General features: G+C 43.3%; 1 protein-coding gene across 4 annotated transcripts in view; it reads right to left on the bottom strand.

Moving 5' to 3' along the window:
* Positions 1-22,230, bottom strand: part of SBF2 (SET binding factor 2) — a 586,574-nt gene that overhangs the window by 212,615 nt on the left and 351,729 nt on the right. The gene's annotated exons all lie outside the window — the stretch shown is intronic.

Below are 22,230 nucleotides of genomic sequence, written 5' to 3'. Positions count from 1 at the left end.
GGTTTTTCTCAAATTACAAAAATCTGGATAAAGAGTCTTATTCAGGTTGCCAGTCTAAGGCGAAAGGAAAGAGAGGAAAAATTTCAGTCACTTTTGATGCAATTAAGAAAAAGTTTGGAAAATTGACTGAAACGACACTGTGGCTTCATTTCATTCATTCATTCATTCGATCGTATTTATTGAGCGCTTACTGTGTGCAGAGTACTGTACTAAGCGCTTGGGAAGTACAAGTTGGCAACATATAGAGACGGTCCCTACCCAACAGCGGGCTCACAGTCTAGAAGGGGGAGACAGAGAACAAAACAAAACATATTAACAAAATAAAATAAATAGAAGAAATATGTTTAACCACAAAAGATATTTCGTGCACACAGGAAACAGGAAAAGGGAAAATGACATAGTGATTCTTTAGAAATAACAATTTAGGGTGGACAGGTGCTCCACTATATAGACTGGACTCTTTCTCCATCCATCAATTCTGTGAAAAGCTGTTACTATCAGTAAACCTAAAATAGTTTAAAAAAAGCTTTCCCTTCTCTCTTGTACTGCAATGTTCACTTTTTACTGAAATAAGAAATGCTTTATTTTCCTCAGGGAAAATAAATATTTTAAACTATGATATGTAGTTCCCAGTTTAATAGAAGACTTCCACTAAATTATATAATTTGCCAAACATTTTTAGAAATAAGATGTAGCAAAGATACATAGCAGTTAGCATTTTTTCCTACTCTGAGTTAAAGAGTTCCAGCTATAAACCATCTGAAAGCATAAACAAGACTAATGAAGCATGAAATAACCTCTTATTGACCAATTTTATATGTAATACATAAATCTTAATTTTTTAAAAATAAGCATCCTGTTAAATTATATTGTGGAAAATCTGCCTCATTTCCCCCAAGCTTACGTGATCCAAAACCGTTATAGTAGATTACAACAAAAAACCCAAATCTCTTGAAAACATTTTGTTTTCCTCAATTCTGGCTAGTTCAGTGGCTGCTCAACAGATAATGTCCCTTCGGTTCGAGAAATTCTTTCTGTACCAATATAGGAGTTCCTCTTACTGAATTTCCTGGAAGGACACTACTTAAATTACCAAATGATGACACTCTAAAAGAGTCTGTACCTTCATTCTGATTAGACTTTGCCTTTGGGAACAAACACAGCCCCCGTAAGTCTTTAATTTACTTGGATCCAAAAGAAACTGTGGAATGAGCGTCTTGGACTCCAAACCCAGCTATTTCATGTCCACAATCCACCAGTTGGTTTCCAGCATGAGGCAACAAATATGTTATTTAATACAAATTCAAGAGTTAATGGGATAAAAGAATGAAAAAAAAAACCAGAAACCTATACCCATTTCCAATATCATAGATGAGAAAGTGGACATTCTTTCAATAGCAATGACAAACTTAGCTTTTTTTTGTTTTACACACAAACACGCATGCACACACACACTCTCAGTCTCCCTGCTTAGTCTGTAAGTTTGCTCTGGGAAAGGAATGTGTCTAACAACTCTGGTGTACAGCCCTTGACAGTTTCTTACAGAGCTTACAATCTACAGGGGGAGATAGGCATTAATTTAAATAAAAAGATTAGGGATATATATATATTTGAGTGCTGTGAGGCTGAAGGTAGGGGGAATATCAAATACTTAGAGGGTACAGATCCAAGCACTTAATACAGTGCTCTACATAGAGTAAGTGGTTAATAATAATAATAATAATAACAGTAATAATAATAATGACATTTATTAAGTGCTTACTATGTGCAAAGCACTGTTCTAAGCACTGGGGATAAATAAGAGTGATTGACTGATTGAGTTCTAGCATCCTAAGCAATGGTAAGACCTGCTTACTATCCTCATCTGCTACTGCTTCAATCAATCAATCAATCAGTGGTATTTATTGAGCACTTACTGTGTCCAGAGCACTGCATTAGATGCTTGGGGGAATACAGTGGAGTCGGGAGACATGTTCCCTGATTACAATGAGCTTTCACTCCCCGAAGACTGCTTTGTTCACTGCTTCTGCTTTGTTTATGGTAGATTTCCCTGGTATTTTTGTCTCTACAGGGAGACACCGGCTCTGGCGGGAGGTGATTCATTCTATCAATTGTATTTATTGAGTGCTTACTGTGTGCAGAGCACTGTACTAAGCACTGAGGAGAATACAACAATAAACAGTCACATTCCCTGCCCACAACAACCTTAGGGTCTTGAGTGGGGAAGAGACATCAAAGTGAGACATCGAGTGGGGCTGGGGGATGGGGAAGAGCAAAGTGAGCAAGCCAGGGTGACGCAGAAGGGAGTGAGAGATGAGGAAAACTGGGGCTTAGTCTGGGAAGGCCTCTTGGAGGAGGTGTGCCTTCAGTACGGCTTTGAAGGGCGGGAGAGTAATTGTCTGCTGGATTTGAGGAGGGAGGGCGTTCCAGGCCAGAGGCAGGTCGTGGGTCAGGGGCTGGCAGCGAGACGGGCGAGATGGAGGAAAAGTGAGAAGGTTAGCACTACCAATCAATCAATCAATCAATCATATTTATTGAGCGCTTACTGTGTGCAGAGCACTGTACTAAGCGCTTGGGAAGGACAAGTTGGCAACATATAGAGACGGTCCCTACCCAACAGTGGGCTCACAGTCTAGAAGGGGGAGACAGACAACAAAACAAAACATATTAACAAAATAAAATAAATAGAATAGATAGGTACAAGTAAAATAAATAGAGTAATAAATCTGTACAAACATATATACATATATACAGGTGCTGTGGGGAAGGGAAGGAGGAGGAGCACTAGCAGAGTGAAGTGTGAGGGCTGATTGTAGAAGAAGAGAAGCAAGGTGATATACAGGTACATATATACCTGCATATATGTATATATGTTTGTACATATTTGTTACTCTATTTATTTATTTAACTTGTACATATCTATTCTATTTATTTTATTTTGTTAGTATGTTTGGTTTGGTTCTCTGTCTCCCCCTTTTAGACTGTGAGCCCACTGTTGGGTAGGGACTGTCTCTATATGTTGCCAACTTGTACTTCCCAAGCGCTTAGTACAGTGCTCCGCACACAGTAAGCGCTCAATAAATACGATTGATGATGATGATGTAGGAGGGGGCAGGGTGGTGGAGTGCTTTAAAGCCAATGGTGAAGAGTTTTTGTTTGATGCGGAGGTGGATGGGCAATCGCTGGGGTTTTCTGAGGAGCGGGGTGACATATCCTGAACACTTGTGTAGAGGGAAGCCCCGAACTAAATCTCCTTGGTCGCCATGGTCATCAGACCAAGGCCAGTCCCATGCAATGGAGCAGATCCGGGGAGACAACAATTCCATATCATGTGTGTAAGTGCTTGTGAGTGTGTGCACACATATGTAGAGACAGGCATCCTCCATGGACCCCACAATTGGTAAAGCCCAGAGAGAAACAGCATGGCCTAGTGGGTAGAGCACAGCCCTCGGAGTCAAGATGACCTGGGTTCCAATCCCGGTTCCGTCACTTGTCTGCAGGGTGACCTTGGGCCAGTCACTTCACTTCTCTGTGCCTCAGTTGCCTCATCTTTAAAATACGGTTTACGACTTTAATTCCCATGTGGGCCATGGACTGTGTCAAACCTAATGACCCTGTACCTACCCTAGTGCTTAGAACACTGTGTGGCACACAGTAAGTGCTTAAGAAATGCCATTAAAAAAAAAAAGTACGTAACCCTGCTATACTGTAACCCTGCTATACTATGCTGCTGGAGAAGCAGCATGGCTCAATGGAAAATAACTTCTCTGTGCCTCAGTTCCTTCATCTGTAAAATGGGGGCTAAGACTGTGAGCACCCCGTGGGATAACTTGATCACCTTGTAACCTCCCAGCGCTTAGAACAGTGCTTTACACAAAGTGCTTAATAAATGCCATTATTATTATTATACCTGTATATATGTATATGTTTGTACATATTTATTACTCTATTTATTTATTTATTTATTTTACTTGTACATATCTATTCTATTAATTTTATTTTGTTAGTATGTTTGGTTTTGTTCTCTGTCTCCCCCTTTTAGACTGCGAGCCCACTGTTGGGTAGGGACTGTCTCTATATGTTGCCAATTTGTACTTCCCAAGCGCTTAGTCCAGTGCTCTGCACATAGTAAGCGCTCAATAAATACGATTGATGATGATGATGATGATCCCAGGCTTTGGAGTCAGGGGTCATGGGTTCGAATCCCGGCTCTGCCAATTGTCAGCTGCGTGACTTTGGGCAAGTCACTTCACTTCTCTGGGCCTCAGTTCCCTCATCTGTAAAATGGGGATTAAGACTGTGAGCCCCACGTGGGACAACCTGATCTCCTTGTAACCTTTGCACATAGTAAGCGCTTAATAAATGCCGTCATCATTATTATTATTATACCCATGCCTGTCAGTTTGCTTGCTTTCCTATGTGCGTGTGGGTGGGTGTGTACATACCTAATCCTGAAAATGAGTTTCATCTGCGATTTATAATGGGAGACACCCTGACCTCAAGCAGAATATGCAATTAAGACATCTATATACCGCTGAGGCAATGTGGGGGGGCAGATACGTAACAACTGACAATCTGCTTGGGGGCAAAATAGAGATATGATATAACGATGATAGTAGTCTTTGTTAAGGGCTTACTTTGGGCCAAGCACTGTAGTAAGCACTGGGGCAGATTCAGGATAATCAGGTTAGACACAGTCCCTGCCCCACATGGGGCTTGCATTCTAAGAGGGAGAATAGACACTGAATCCCCATTTCATAGATGAGGAAACTGAACCACGGAGAAATTAAGTGACTCAGTGTCACACAGCAGGCAAGTGGCAGAGCTGTGACTCCAAGGGACACATTCTTTCCACTAACTCTGTTGTATTGTTCTCTCTCAAGCACTCAGTACAGTGCTCGGCACATAATAATAATAATAATGATAGCATTTATTAAGCGCTTACTGTGTGCAAAGCACTGTTCTAAGCGCTGGGGAGGTTACAAGGTGATCAGGTTGTCCCACGGGGGGCTCACAGTCTTCATCCCCATTTTACAGATGAGGGAACTGAGGCCCGGAGAAGTGAAGTGACTTGCCCAAAGTCACACAGCTGGCAATTGGCAGAGCCGGAATTTGAACCCCTGACTTCAGACTCCAAAGCCCAGGCTCTTTCCACTGAGCCACGCTGCTTCTCTAGTAGTAGAGAAGTAGGCACATAGTAAATGCTCAATAAATAACACTCTGATTTCCACTATTTGGGCAGTTTTTCCATATCTGGGTATTCTATAGGTTACAGGATCTTAATGTCCAGCTCTCACAGGTGTGTTCCCTTTAACCGCAAGAGAACTGTGCTTTCAAAACATGTCCATGTTAAGGGTAGAAAACCCCTGATTCTGGGTGCTTCAAATAGTTTTAAATATCATCTCTCAGTTAAAGGCCAGAGTTATGGCTTCCCTACTTGAACTAGTTTCTTAAAAAAAACCCAAAATGAATGCCTTAGACTTAAGTGGATCATGAGCCAAAAAATATTCAGAGTAGACAAGTAAAACAATCCAGTATGTAAATGAAGTACTTAAAAGATCATTTCATTCAATTGTATTTATTGAGCGCTTACTGTGTGCAGAGCACTGTATCATTTGCTTCCTTACTCCAATTCGTAAATTAGGCTAAATGAACAGCAACACAAAAAATCTGAATTCATTCGTCACTGGCCTCTTTGTTTCAGCAGTCCCACAGAAACAATCTTAAAAAAATCCCAGATTATTTTATGATATCATTGTTTGCAGGCCTGTTTTACTAACATATTTTCTGAGGCCCAACGTCCATCCTATATTGAATGGTTATAATAATAATGATGGCATTTATTAAGCGCTATGTACAAAGCACTGTTCTAAGCACTGGGGAGGTTACAAGGTGATCAGGTTGACCCACGGGGGGCTCACAGTCTTCGTCCCCATTTTACAGATAAGGTAACTGAGGCCTAGGGAAGTTAAGCGACTTGCCCAAAGAATTGGTGGAGGCGGGATCTGAACCCATAACCTCTGACTCCAAAGCCCGGGCTCTTTCCACTGAGCCACGCTGCTTGGTTAGGGCTCAAGTACAGTGTAAAAACAATCATTCCACTGTTGATTACTGTAGATTCTTGTCCCACAGTCCACTCTTAGACATGCACCTGATTGAGTATTTTTTCGGTAGTGGAGAATTGTGAAAAAATTATGATGATGGTATTTGTTATGTGCTTACTCTGTGTCAAGCACTGTTCTAAGTGCTGGGGTAGATCCAAACTAATCAGGTTGGACACAGTCACTGTCCCACATGGGGCTCACAAACATAATCCCCATTGTACAGAGGAGGTAACTGAGGCAGAGAAGTTAAGTGACTTGTCCAATTTCTCACAGCAGACAAGGGGCGGGATCGGAATTAGAACCCAGGCCTATGCAGTAGCCCATGCTACTTCTTTCTCCATAATTAATTTTAATGTCCATCTCCCTCTCTAGATTGTAACCTCCTTGTGGGCTACTATTACCCACTACCAACTCCCCCCCACAAATTCTGTCATATTGTAGTCTCCTAAGTGCTGAGCACAGTGCTCTGCGCAGAGTAAGCACTCAATAAACACCACTGATTGTTCACAATAACATCTCAGACCATTATGGACCATTCACTCAGTTATCTCAATATAAGCAATCCAGACAGAAAAGTGCTATCGGGTGTTCTTCCCCGCAAATTCGGAGAAAAATCAGAAGAGCACCATTAATAATGTAATTATGGAGACAAGCAGCGTGGCTTAGTGAAAACAGCACAGGCTTGGGAGTCAGAGGACGTAGGTTCAAATCCCGGCTCCGCCACTTGTCTGCTGTGTGACCTTGGGCAAACCACTTAACTTCTCTGTGCCTCAGTTTCCTCGTATGTCAAATGGTGATTAAGACTTTGAGCGCCATGTGGGACAACCTGATCACCTTGTATCTACCCCAGTGCTTGGAACAGTGCTTAGCACATAGTAAGCACTGAACAAATACCACAATAATAACCTGGATTGAAATAAAAGATAGCCTGAGATGAGAAGCTTTCATTCTTTATGTAAAAGAAGTACAAAACCATGTCTCATAATATATTTAAACCACTCAGATGGTTCATGAGCTTAGGACAAACTCCTACAGAGCTGTGAACCTACACTCCAGACCTAAGAATTGAAAATAAAATGTTCTTTCAGAGGTGCTACTTGGAGACTAATTGAATTAGCCCTTTCGAGGACTTCGCTCTTTTTGTGTATTTTCCCCCTTTTAACTTTCAGGAACAGAAGCTTCCTTTCGTTTCTACAAAAAGCTAATGCCACTTCAGAAACAGTTTCAAAAGGTCCATTCTGGAAGGAGGAAGCAATTTGGAAAAGATCGGAATGAAATGTTCTCATTTCTGACATTCTACAGGCTTCTTATTATTCAATGGGAAATGTTCTTTTAAATAGCGCCAGGTCACTCTCGAATCTTACATTTGCTTTCACAATAATAATAATAATTATGGTATTTATTAAGACCTTACTAAGTCAGTCAGTCTGTCAATTGCATTTAGTCCATGCTTACTGTGTGCAGAGTACTGTACTAACGTTTGGTTGAGTACAATATAACGGACGTATTCCCTGCCAACAATGGCTTACAGTGAAGAGGGGGATGTGCTAAGCACTGGCTTAGATACAGGGTTATGAGATCAGAAACAGTCCCTATCCCAAAAGAGATCACAAAACTGTCTGAATCTCATTTTAGGGGCCCACAATTTGGTAACACTGAGTTAAAAAATCCCAATCACTCAATCAGAGAACTGAATGCAGCACTCAGGAGAGCTCAAGAGAGATAAGCTCATTATAGGCAGGGAATATGTCTGCTAACTCCGTTGTGTTGTACTCTCCCAAGCGCTCAGTACAGTGCTCTGTGCATAATAAAGAAAAGAAAGAGCACGGGCTTGGGAGTCAGAGGTCATGAGTTCTAATCCCGGCTCCGCCACTTATCAGCTGTGTGACTTTGGGCAAGTCGCTTCACTTCTCTGTGCCTCAGTTACCTCATTTGTAAAATGGGGAGTAAGACTGTGAGGCCCTTGTGGGATAACCTGATCACCTTGTATCTACCCCAGTGCTTAGAAGAGTGCTTAACACATAGGAAGCGCTTAGCAAATACCATCATTATGATTATTATAGTAAGCACTCAATAGATACAATTGATTGATGCTCGAGGGGACTATTTGAACATTTCAATTATTCATCCTGTCCATGTCTTATTTGGCTATCTTACCATTTTTAGCCTCGACATACAGTAGCTCCGGCCCTACCTCACTTTGATCTGGAAAGAGTTAATGCATCTCCTAAAAGTAAGATACTCATTCCCTACTCTAAGAGAAACCAACGGCTCAACTATTTTCAAGAAAGACCTGACAAAACGGGTCTTATACAAATGGATTGACAAAGTAATAGTAGTACTACCAGTAACGGTGCTTACTGACTACCCATTGGGTGCGATGCACTGCACTATGCATTTGGGAAATACAAAACAGAGATGTGACATATTCCCTGCCCACAGTGGGCTCACACTCTAACGGGTAAGATGATGGCCATCTATGAATATTTTAGAAACATTTTGGTTTGCAAATGCTGAGAAGTTGTTCCCGATAGCTAACAAGCATGAGCGGTAGTAATGGAACTTAGAAAGTGCTTATTACGCGTTGCACACTGTGCTTACTATGTGTTGAGCACTGTGTTAAGTGTTGGGGAAACAGATGGTAATTCATCTCACCACAGTCCCTGCCCCATGAGACCGATAAGACTGAAATGAAGAACAAAAATATTGTCTAGGTTAAATAAGCCAAGATAACAACCATTACAATACCAACAGTTTTGGAAAGGGGGATGACTAATCAAGTTGTGAAATAAGTATCCGGCAGAGGGTAAAAGAAAAATGCTACTGGGGAGAATGCAAACAAGAAAATGGAAGTTCAGTGAATGACCTAAGAGGTTGCACATCCAGCGAAACCCAACAGAATTTGGAGAGAACAAGATTAGGGATCAATCGTTGAATTTACTGAGGTCTTACTGTGTACAAAGCACTGTGTTGTTAAGAACCTGGGAGCATACACTATAACTATATACTATATAGTTATATATTTATTATATAGTTATATATTTATTATATAGTTATATATTTATACTATATATATTTATTTATTTATTTTATTTGTACATATCTATTCTATTTATTTTATTTTGTTAGTACGGTTGGTTTTGTTCTCTGTCTCCCCCTTTTAGACTGAGCCCACTGTTGGGTAGGGACTGTCTTTATATGTTGCCAATTTGTACTTCCCAAGCGCTTAGTACAGTGCTCTGCACATAGTAAGCGCTCAATAAATACGACTGATGATGATGATGATGATAACAGTTGGCAGACAAGTTCCCTGCCCATGGCAGAAGCAATTTGTCAGTGCGTTTTGGGATGCAGCCCTGCTCAGGCTGACCCTGGTCTACATATTCCAAGTCTGTGGAGACCCCTGGTCTACCAAGGAGGGAAACAGAGGGGAAAAAAACGGTGTCAAACCTGGCTTGAAATGCTTTCCTTAATAAATACAATCGATTGGTAGATTGATTTTCCTTTCTGGAACCTCCCCTGTTGGATGTGGGGGAAGGGTAATAAAGCCAAAGCAAAGGAAAACAAAACTCTGTTGGTGCTGTCCCTAGTAAGGGTTTCCTGAATACTTTGCTCTTCTAATGCCGTACCTTTATCTCACCTATCTCGCGGCCGTCCTCTCGCCCACACCCTGCCTCTGACCTGGAACATCCTCTGCTGCTCACCTCCTCACTGGGCCTCGTTCTCGCCTGTCCCGCCGTCGACCCCCGGCCCACGTCCTCCCCCTGACCTGGAATTCCCTCCCTCTGCCCATCCGCCAAGCTAGCTCTCTTCCTCCCTTCAAAGCCCTACTGAGAGCTCACCTTCTCCAGGAGGCCTTCCCAGACTGAGCTCCCTCCTTCCTCTCCCCCTCCACCCCCCCACCCCCTCCGCCTTACCTCCTTCCCCTCCCCACAGCACCTGTATATATGTTTGTACATATTTATTGCTCTGTTTATTTATTTATCTTACTTGTACATATGTATTCTATTTATTTTATTTTGTTAATATGTTTTGTTTTGTTGTCTGTCTCCCCCTTTTGACTGTGAGCCCGCTGTTGGGTAGGGACCATCTCTATATATTGCCAACTTGTACTTCCCAAGCGCTTAGTACAGTGCTCTGCACACAGTAAGCGCTCAATAAATACGATTGAATGAATGAATGAATGAATGAATCCTCCCTCTTCATATCTGACAGACAGTTACTCTCCCTGCCTTTCAAGCCTTACTGACGACACATCTCCTCCAAGAGGCCTTCCCTGACTAAGCCCTCACTTCCTCTTCTCCCACTTCCTTCTGCATCACCCCTGCACCTGGATTTGCTTCATTTTTTCACCCCTCCAACAGCCCCTTGGCACTTATGTACATATCCGTCATTTATTTATTTATATTAATATCTGCCTCCCCCTCAAGACTGTAAACTCATTGTGGGCAGGAAACATGTCTACCAACTCTGTTGTTTTGTACTCTCTCAAGCACTTAGTACAGTGCTCTGCATACAGCAAGTGCCCGATAAACACAATTGCTGGACTGTCTGCTAAATTTAGAGCCAGGGCTTTATCAGCGCTTAGAACAGTGCTTTGCACATAGTAAGCACTTAATAAATGGCATTATTATTATTATTATTATTATTATTATTATTATTATTCTCTCTGCATATACAGTGAGAACTCCCATGACTGATTTAAGGACTTATGCCCTCTTTACCCTTGAATTCTGGTGCCTGTCCACCTTAAAATAGTAATAATGATAATAAGAATAATGGTATTTGTTAAGTGCTTACTATGTGCCAAGCACTGTTCAAAGCTCTGGGGTGTTCATTCTCCTTCAATCATATTTATTGAGCATTTACTGTATGCAGAGCACAGTACTAGAGAAGCAGCGTAGCTCAGTGGAAAGAGCCCGGGCTTTGGAGTCAGAGGTCATGGGTTCGAATCCCGACTCCGCCACATGTCTGCTATGTGACCTTGGGCAAGTCACTTAGCTTCTCTGAGCCTCAGTTACCTCATCTGTAAAATGGGGATGAAGACTGTGAGCCCCACGTGGGACAACCTGATCACCTTGTACCCTCCCCAGCTCTTAGAACAGTGCTCTGCACATAGAAAGCGCTTAACAAATGCCATTATTTTATTATTATTATTATTATTATTATTATTATTATTATTATTACTAAGCACTTGGAAAGTACAATTTGGCAACAAGTGGAGACAATCCCTACCCAACAACGGGCTCACAGTCTAGAAGGGGGGAGACAGATAACAAAACAAAACAAGTAGACAGGCATAAATAACATCAATATAAATAGAATTAGAGCTATGTACACATCATTAATAAAATAAATAGAATAAATATGTACATATATACACAGGTGCTGTGGGGCGGGGAGGGGCGTAGAGCAGAGGGAGGGAGTTGGAGCAATGGGAAGGGGAGGAGGAGCAGAGGAAAAGGGGGCTCAGTCTGGGAAGGCCTCCTGGAGGAGGTGAGTTTTCAGTAGGGCTTTGAAGGGGGGAAGTGTGCAAGTTTGATGGATGTGAGGAGGGAGGGCATTCCAAGCCATATTTAGGAGGTGGCCCAGGAATTGATGGTGGGACAGGCAAGAACGAGGTACAATGAGGAGGTTAGCAGCAGAGGAGCGGAGGGTGCAGGCTGGGCTTTAGAAGGAGAGAAGGGAGGTGAGGTAGGAGGGGGAAAGGTAATCGGGCTGTCCCACGTGGTGCTTAGAGTCTTAATCCCCATTTTAAAGATGAGGTAACTGAGGCCCAGAGAAGTGACGTGGCTTCCCACGGTCATACAGCAGACACGTGGCAGAGCCATGTCCTTTGACTCCCATGCCCGTGCTCTTTCCACGAAGCCTCGCTGCTCTTAGAGCTTGAGTGGCTCTGGTCCTGAATTTTTCAACCTGTCCACGTTTGAGTTGGAGAAAGCCTATAGGCTCATATTGGGCTCCAACTAAAACACCCCCAGGGGAACAGTTCCAAGACTCCGCAGCTAACCCAGTCATGCAGATGAATTTCCCATTCTCACGGTGAAGAATGTCTTCTTGTTGCAAAAATAGATAATTAGCTTCCTGTCGCACCAAATGACATGTTGGACAAAAATATTCCGGAATGAATGATTAAAAAAGGATGGTGGAGAGAGCAAGGGGTGAAGGGGATGAAGAGGCAATCACTGGGAACACTGGTCAGGACAGAGGGAAGTCCTCAGAATCAACACAAACACTCAGAATAAGAAAGCGTACGCTATCACAGCAATCCTTGGATAGGAGAAAACATCTAAGAACTGGAATAATGCTATTATCGTTCTTAAAGCATACACAGGAAAACTGGTCAAGGAGAGAAAAGGAAGCAAAGGCTTATCTGCTTCCTGACTAAGGCTGCAAACTTTTCCCCAAGGTACCAAACTCTGACAGTGTAATAAAAGCATTAAACAAAAAACAAGAACAAGGGAACACATTGCTGATCAGGATACTCGATTACAGATTCTCTCTTAATCCTTACTGCCAAATGATGAGGTTCAAACGTGGGCACGATATCACTCTAGGTACTACAGGGTAAGTAAAGGCAGCAATCACATAGCCATGAGGCTAGTTCACAAATTAAATGGTCACCATAAAAATAAAATCTGGTGTCTTGTCCACAGTAAGGCAGAGTGGTAATCAATCATTCAACCAATGGTATTTATTGGGGGCTTATTTTGTGCAGAGCACTGCACTAAGCACTTGGGAGAGTATAATACAATGGAGTTGGTAGAAATGTTCCCTCCACACATGGAGCTTACAGGGTGGAGACATTAAAATTAATTATGGATATATATTTTGCTTAACAAATACCATAATAATAATAATAATAATAATGAAATCAGCATGGTGCAGTGGATAGAGCACAGGCTGGGAGTCAGAAGGTCATGGGTTCTAATCTCGGCTCTGCCACTTGTCTGTTCTGTGACCTTGGGCAAGTCACTTCACTTCTTTGGGCCTCAGTTCCCTCATCCATAAAATGGGGATTGAGACGGTGAGCCCCATGTAGAACAGGGATTGTGTCCCACTCTATTTGTGTGTATTTACCCCAGCGTTTAGTACGTGCCTGGCACATGGTAAGCACTTAACAAATCCCATAATCATTATTATTACCTAATTGTTGTGGGGCTCTGGTGGGGTGACTCTCGAGAGCTTAAAGGGCAGAGAATCAAGTGAACAGGGGATGCAAAAGGGAGAGGGAGTAGGGGAAATGGAGACTTAGTGGGGGAAGGCCGCTTTGGAGGAGATGTGATTTTAATAACACTTGAAAAGTGGGGAGAGTAGTGGTCTCACATATATAAAGGGGGAGCGAGTTCCAAGCCAGAGGAAGGATGTGGTTAAAGGGTCGGCAGTGAGAGAGAGCGAGATGAGATTGAGGTATGGTGAGCAAGCTGACAATAGAGAAGCAAAGTGTGAGGGCTGGGCTGTAGCATGAAATCCACGAGGCAAGGTAGGAGGAGATGGGCAAAAAGGAGTTTCTCTTTGATTCAGAGGTGGGTGGGCAACTGCTGTAAGTTCTTGAAGATTGGGGAGATGTGGGCTGAAGTATTCTATAAAAAATGATCCAGGCAAGAGAGTGAAATATGGACTGGAGTGGGGAAGAGACAGGAGGCAGGGAGGTCAGCAAGGAGGTTGATGCAGTAGTGGCAGACGATAAGTGCCTGGGTCAGCGTAGTAGCAGTTCAGATGGGGAAGAGAGGGCGGGTTTTTGTGATGCTGTGAAGGCAGAAGCGACATTCAGTGACATTGACCGTAGACTCTAGACTGCAAAGTCATGGTGGGCAGGAATACATCTGTTATGTTGTTATACTGTACTCTCACAAGTACTTAGTACAGTGCTCTGCACACAATTAGCGCTCAATAAATAAGACTGACTGACTAAATATGTAGGTTGAATGGGCAATATGAGTCGTAGGGCATGGGCCTGAAAGTCAGGCAGTCATGGGTTCTAATCCTGGCTTTGCCACTTGTCTGTCTTGCGAATTGGGGAAAGCCGTTATGGGGAGTGGACTATGAGCCCCACGTGGACCAGGGACTGTGTCCCAACCCCACTGGCTCGTATCCACCCGAGCACTTAGCACAGTGCCCGGCACATAGTAGGAGCTTAACAAATACCACAATTATTATTATTACTATAACCTCAAGAGTATGGGCTTGTGAGATAGGGAGGATAGTAGTGTTGTCTGCACTGATGAGGAAGACAGGGTTTGGGAGGGAAGATCAACAGTTCTGTTTTGGACATGTTTAGTTTGAGATGCCCGGAAGGACAAGACTGCAGAGACTTCCCAAGCGCTTAGTACAGTGCTCTGCACACAGTAAGTGCTCAATAAATACGATTGATTGAGAGAGGCCAGGGATGGAGAGGCAGATTTGGGAAACACCCACGTAGAGATGGTAGTTGAAGCCACGGTAGTGAATGAGTTCTCTAAGGGAGTGGGTGTAGATGGGGAATAAAAGGGGACCTAGAACTGAGCCTGAAGGGACTCCTACTACTAGAGGGAGGGAAGGAGGAAGAGAAAGAGCCTGCAAAAGAGAAAAACAGAGAGATAGGAGTGGACAGTGGCAGCGGAGCCAAAGTTGGATAGTGCTTCAAAGTGTCAAAGGCAGCTAAGAGGTCAAGGAGGACTAGGATGGAGTAGAGGCCATTGGATTTGGCAAAAAAGAGGTCATTAGGGAAGAAGCATGGCATAATGGATAGAGCAGGGGCCTGGGATTCAGAAGGTCATGAGTTCTAATCCTGGCTCTGCCGCTCGTCCGCTGTATGGCCCTGGGAAAGTCACTGCACTTCTCTGGGCCTCAGTTACCTCATCTATAAAATGGGGATCGAGACTGTGAGCCCCCATGGGACAAAGACTGCCTCCAACCCGATGTGTTTGAATCCACCCCAGTGCTTAGTACAGTGCCTGGCACAGAGTTAGTGCTTAGCAAATGCCATAATTATTATTATTATTATCTGTAATGGGGATTAAGACTGTGAGCCCTTTGCCTGACAGGGGCTGTGTCCAAACCGATTTGCGTGTATCCCCCCAAGTGCTGGCAGTCCCAATCTATAATAAATTATGGTACTTGTTAAGTGCTTACTATGTGCCGAGCACTGTTCTAAGCACAGGATGCAAGGTTATCAGTTTGGACACTGTCACTGTCCCTGTCCTGCACAGGGGTACCAATCTGGGGAATAAGATTTAATCCCCATCTGGCAGATGAGGAAACTGAGGCACGGAAAAGCTAAATGACTTGCCCAAGGCCACGCAGCAAATAAGTGGCAGAGCCAAGATTAGAACCCAGGCCCTCTGAATCCCAGGCCTGGGCTCTTTTCACTAAGCCACACTACTTCCCAGACTGCACCTATATTAGAATGGATTCTCAAATTTGAATTTGGAGTAACATTTCAAAGAAACGTGTGACTTGAAAGAAGACATTCGGTAAACTTTCAATAGGAGGCAGGCAGTTAGAAAAAAAAAGTGACATCACTGTAGGTTTCTTACTAATAACAATGGTATTTGTTAAATGCTTTTTATGTGCACATGTCAGCAGCCCTGGACTGAAACTGAGGAGAGGGGATTTAGTAATTAGAACACGTCTGAACATTAGCCTGGAAAAGCTAGAAAACACAGAGGTGGAGCTGGTAGATTTCGGTAGATTTGTGCTTCCACAGGCCCAAATGACAGCTGCTATTATACCTATAGTTATACCTATATTTATTTATTTTACTTGTACCTATCTATTCTATTTTTTTTATTTTGTTAGTATGTTTGGTTTTGTTCTCTGTCTCCCCCTTCTAGACTGTGAGCCCACTGTTGGGTAGGGACCGTCTCTATATGTTGCCAGCTTGTACTTCCCAAGCACTTAGTACAGTGCTCTGCACACAGTAAGCGCTCAATAAATACGATTGATTGATTGATTGGTTGACTATACTACCGCTTCATCCCACCACTACTGTTTTTTTTCTTTATGATATTTGTTAAACGCATACTGTGTGCCAAGCACTGTACTAAGTGCTGGGTAGATAATAGATAATCGGGTTGGACACAGTCCCTGTTCCACAAAGGGCTCACAGTCTTAATCCTCATTTTACAGTTGGGATAACTGAGGCCCAGGGCAGTGAAGTGACAAGCCGCAGAGCCGGGATTAGAAGCCAGGCCGGCTCACTCTCAGGCCCGTGCTCTATTCATTCCTTCAATCGTATTTATTGAGCGCTTCCTGTGTGCAGTGTGTGGGCTCACAGTCTAGAAGGGGGAGACAGACAACAAAACAAAACATATTAACAAAGTAAAATAAATAGAATAAATATGTACAAATAAAATAAATAGAGTAATACCTACAACCATATATACAGGTGCTGTGGGGAGGGGAAGGAGGTTAAGCTGGGGGGATGGGGAGGGCTCTAACCATTAGGCCACACTGCTCTTCTATCCTAGGGCCAGGCCGGAGCTGAGGGAGGGAAAGGTCACAGTCCTGGGCTTAGACAGACAGTTTGACATCAAGGTCCCTGGGCCTAGTTCAGTAGTGGGATTACTGCTCATTCATTCAATCGCATTTATTGAGCGCTTACTGTGAGCACTGAACTAAGCGCTTGGGAGAGGACTGCTAAGTTAACTCCCGAGTGTTTGCTTTAGAACTACTCACCCGATGTTGGGTCCCAGTGTGAGGCTTATCCCGTGGAGAACCAGGACCCAGACCAGCTTTTCAAAAGAAAATTTGATTCCCTCAACACGCTTGCCTAGTGAAAACACATTCCACGGTCCCCAAAGAACAGTGATAATAACGGCGGTATTCGTTAAGCGCTTACTCTGTACCTGGCACTATACTACGTGCTAGGGTGTACAGTAGTTCATCAGATCAGACACAGTCCCTGTTCCATGTAGTGCCCACAGTCTACGGGCTTTGGAGTCAGAGGTCGTAGGTTCAAACCCCGGCTCCGGCAAATGTCAGCTGTGTGACTTTGGGCAAGTCACTTAACTTCTCTGTGCCTCAGTTACCTCATCTGTAAAATGGGGATTAATACTGTGAGCCCCACATGGGACAACCTGATCACCTTGTAACCTCCCCAGCGCTTAGAACAGTGCTTTGCACATAGTAAGTGCTTAATAAATGTCATTATTATTATTATTATTATCATTATTACTAGGAGTGAGAACAGGTATTTAATCCCCACTTTAATAATAATAATTGTGCCATTTTGTAACCTCCCCAGTGCTTAGAACAGTGCTTTGCACATAGTAAATGCTTAATAAATGCCATTATTATTATTATTATTATTATTCTTATTACTAGGCGTGAGAACAGGTATTTAATCCCTACTTTAATAATAATAACTGTGCCATTTGTTAAGCGCTTACTTTGAGCCAGGAACAGTCCTAAGCACCGGGGTGGATACAAGCAAATCGGGTTAGGCACAGTCCCTGTCCCACATTGGGCACAGTCTCACCCATTTTACAGATGAGGTAACTGAGGCACAGAGAAGTGATGTGACTTGCCCCAGGTCACAAAGTAGACGAGTGGAGGAGCCGGGATTAGAACTCATGACCTGCTGAATCCCAAGCCCGTGCTCTGTCCGCTACGCCACGCTGCTCGGAGGCACAGGGAAGTTAAGGGATCTTGCCCACAGTCACCCAGCAGGCAAGTGACGGAGCCAGGAATCCGCTCCTCGGGAATCTCGGAACCAGGAATCTCAGGTCCCCGGCTTCCAAGCCTCTGTTCTTTCCACTAGACGCCGCTTTTCTCACCACTTTTCTGACGATGATTTAACTCAAAATAACTTTTCTTCCTTGAACGTGATTCCCAGCACACAAAAGGATGACTCAGGCAGCATCCCGAGGCTGTCCTTGGGATGAAAGACAAATGCTTTGTCATGAGTGAGAGAACTTCAGCTGCCTTGGAAGTTAAGAATTTTTCTCTTATCTTTATCTGGGGAGCAATTTTCATTCATGCGCAATTGGCATTTAGGTGACAAAGTAATTATAAGAGAGCCCTTCCCCTTTTGCTACAGGAAAAACTTATCAACAGGATCAAAACTCCCAGCTCCGCCACTTATCGGCTGTGTGACTTTGGGCAAGTCACTTAACTTCTCTGTGCCTCCATTACCTCATCTGTAAAATGGGGATTAAGATTGTGAGCCCCCCGTGGGACAACCTGATCACCTTGTATCTCCCCCAGTGCTTAGAACAGTGCTTTGCACGTAGAAAGTGCTTAATAAATGCCATTATTATTATTATTATTATTAAAACTAACATATGAAATTTGAGCAATTTATGACATGATATTTGCAATCGAGAGCTGTTTTTCATCCAGGCTTTACACAAATCATAATTGCACACAGCAGACAAGTGGAGTCGGAATTAGAACCCAGGTCCTTTGGTGTCCCAGGCCTATGCTCTATCCACTAGGCCACAGAAGTGACTTACCCAATGTCACCCAGCAGACAAGTGGTGGAGTACATATTTATTACTCTATTTATTTATTTATTTATTTATTTTACTTGTACATTTCTATCCTATTTAATTTATTTTGTTGGTACGTTTGGTTCTGTTCTCTGTCTCCCCCTTTTAGACTGTGAGCCCACTGTTGGGTAGGGACTGTCTCTATGTGTTGCCAATTTGTACTTCCCAAGCGCTTAGTACAGTACTCTGCACATAGTAAGCGCTCAATAAATACGATTGATTGATTGATTGATTGGAGTTGGGATTGGGACCCAATCCTTTCTGATTCCCAGGCCCGTGCTCTATCCCACTAAGCTTCCTTCTTACCTTGGCCTGGACTCTTGCTGGCCATGAGATGATGACCAGGATACTGAAAGTCTAGCATTGAGGAGTCCAAACTGATCTTGCCTCCCAATGTGTGACACTGGCCTTGGGCATCCCAAGGCACAAAACTGTCTCAGCAGGGAAAAGTCCAGCCAGCCAGGATGCTTTCAGTCTTGGGAGTCTCAAGAGATGGAAAAGCAGATTCAATAGGTGAGGCTTTCCAACTTTCCGGACCGAAGTTTGCCAAAACCATGAAGGGGGCAGGCAGAGCAAACAAATAATTCACCCAATCTCTTCAGGATAAGGGAGCACCTAATGAAGCTTGAAGTGGGTCAATTCTACATACCAACCGAAAAAAGAACAGGTCATACTGTGGATCATAAACATGAGGAAGACGTTTGATCCGAAAGAGGCTTAGAAAGGGTTATGAGAGGGAAAACCTGGAATGTTTCAGAGACCGAGAGGGAGGGGGTAGTCAAAGGCTACATCTACTAGGGATCAGTAGAAGCAAAAATTAGGGATGATAGATGGTATGTCCACAATCTTTCAGAAGGCACCGAGGAAGGCAACCATTAAATTGCCCTGAAAGTTGAAGGATTTATTGGTTTAATGGGAGGTAGAATAGGAGAATTCAGAATAGATTTTAATTTCCCTCAGTGTTTTAAAGATAACTCTTAAAAAAAGAGAGGAGTTTTACCTTCAGATACTGCAATAATTCATTTAGAATTTTCTTCTTTTAAATGTCAATATTTGCCTGACTCATAATGTTTTCTCATGGGCTTTGTAATTTATTTCCTGGAATATTTTAACTTTGCTTCCACTAAAGGAAGATCAACAAACCAACCAGGGTCCTGCTACACCTATTTCTGGTACAGTAAAACTACAAGAAGGACAGATGTCTGGAAATATTTAGTCGCAATATCATGTGAACACGAAACAACATAGTGAAAAGAATGACACAATACAATTCATCTTATTCACAGGTTTTAGATAGGGTACGAAATGTAACAGAAAATGCTATGGTACATGTGCAGAAATACAGAATAATGCCCTGTTTCCAGAATGTATAGTTGCATGATAGGGCAACCAAGGAATGTCTAGTGGCCACTAGATATTGCATGGTGCTATTACCCTACAGGCATAAGCCCAGTTTCAAATCAGCTCAATATGGAAAATCCAGAATCACGCAATGAACGAACTGCTGATGCAATCAACAGCCTAAAAACCTTGTCCGACATTATGCCCAATGATTGCTGGAAAAATCAATTCCCTTTTTACCCCCTTCTCCCCTCACTGACCTGCCTTTCTTTCATTCCTTCATTCATTCAATAGTATTTATTGAGCACTTTGTGCAGAGCACTGTACTAAGCGCTTGGAAAGTACAATTCAGCAATAAAGAGAGACAACCCCTGTGTTCAACAGGCTTACAGTCTAGAAACGGGCTTACAGTTTCTTGCTCTGCCCTTTTCTCTGTAGTTTTTCCTTTCACTCCAAAATCACAACTGCCCCCTCCACTTGCCTCCATCAGCCCTCTTCATTTTTTTCAAAACTCATTCATTCAATCATATTTATTGAGCACTTACTGTGTACTAAGCGCTTGGAATGTACAATTCAGCAATAAAGAGAAACAATCCCTGCCCACAACTGGCTTACAGTCTAGAAACCAGTAAATCGGCAGTGAAAAGCAATAATGTTTCTTCCCAGCTCCTACCTCAAGCGAGCACTGTTATCAGGGAGTTAGTGGGCATGATAGTGGTCTGGTGGTGGGGAGAAAACAGATTCAGTAATCTAAGCAAGTATGATTCATTCTTTTGAACCAGGGTAGTAGATAATAATAATAATAATAATAATAATAATAGTAATAATAATGGCATTTGTTAAGTGCATAACTATGTGCCAGGCACTGTACTGCTACTACTACTAATAATGGCATTTATTGAGCACTTACTAGGTGCAAAGCACTGTTCTAAGCACTGGGGAGGTTACAAAGTGATCAGGTTCTCCCACGGGGGGCTCACAGTCTTAATCCCCATTTTACAGATGAGGGAACTGAGGCCCAGAGAAGTGAAGTGACTTGCCCAAAGTCACACAGCTGACAGGTGGGGAGCTGGGATTTGAACCCCTGACCTCGGACTCCAAAGCCCATGGTCTTTCCACTGAGCCACGCTGCTTCTCTAAGCACTGGGGTGGATGCAAGCAAATTGGGTTGGATGCAGTCCCTGTCCTACATGGAGCTCACAGTCTCAATCCCCATTTTACAGATGAGGGAACTGAGGCATAGAGAAGTGAAGTTGCCCAAGGTCACACAGCGGACAAGTGGCAGAGCCGGGATTATAATTATGGTACTTGTTAAACGTTTTCTACGAGCCATACGAGCAAATCGGGTTGGACAGAGTCCCTGTCCTACATGGAGTTCGTTGTCTCAATTCCCATTTTATAGATGAGGGAACTGAGGCTCGGAGAAGTGAAGCACCTTGCCCAAGGTCACACAAGTGGACAAGTGGCAGAGCCGGGATGTTTGGGAAGAGGGGAGAGAGTAGATCTGGGAAATGTTCCGGAGGAATACTCGGCAGGATTTAGCAGTTGACTGGATGCGAGAGCCGACTGACATTGAGCTGTTCAGGTTGACACCATGGTTTTGGGTTGTAGAGACAAGGAGGATGAGGCTGTTATTGATTGAAACTGATTTTTTTCTTCCTTTTACAGTATTTGTTAAGCACTTGCTGTGTGTCAAGCCCTGACTTAAGTGCTTGGGGAGACACAGGTTAATTGGGTTGGACAGAGTCCCTGTCCTGCATGAGGCTCACAGTCCACATAGAAAGGACGACAGGTGTTTCTGTACCAACCCCATTTTACGGTTGAGGAAAACTCAGGCACGGAAAAGTGAAATGATTTGCCCAAGGTCACACAACCGACACGTGGCAGAACCAGGATTAAGCCTCCTTTTCTCTTCTCCCACTTGCTTCTGCGTCGCCCTGACTTGTTCCTTTTATTCATACCCGCCCCTTCACCAGCCCCACAGCACTTATGTACATATCTGTTGCCCAATTGTACTTTCCAAGTGTTTAGTACAGTGCTCTGCAAAAGCACTCAATAATAATAATGGCATTGATTAAGCACTTACTATGTGCAAAGCACTGTTCTAAGCGCCGGGGAGGATACAAGTTGATCGGGTTGTCCCACGAGGGGCTCACAGTTTTAATCCCCATTTTACAGATGAGGTAACTGAGGCACAGAGAAGTTAAGTGACTTGCCCGGAGTCACACAGCTGACAAGTGGCCAAGCAGGGATTTGAACCCATGACCTCTGTCTCCAAAGCCCGTGCTCTTTTCACTGAGCCACATATGACT

Source organism: Tachyglossus aculeatus, chromosome 22 (genome assembly GCF_015852505.1).
Source record: "Tachyglossus aculeatus isolate mTacAcu1 chromosome 22, mTacAcu1.pri, whole genome shotgun sequence".
Taxonomy (NCBI): domain Eukaryota; kingdom Metazoa; phylum Chordata; class Mammalia; order Monotremata; family Tachyglossidae; genus Tachyglossus; species Tachyglossus aculeatus.
The sequence above is the reverse complement of the archived record's forward strand: the minus strand, read 5'-3'. Positions and strand labels throughout refer to the sequence as shown.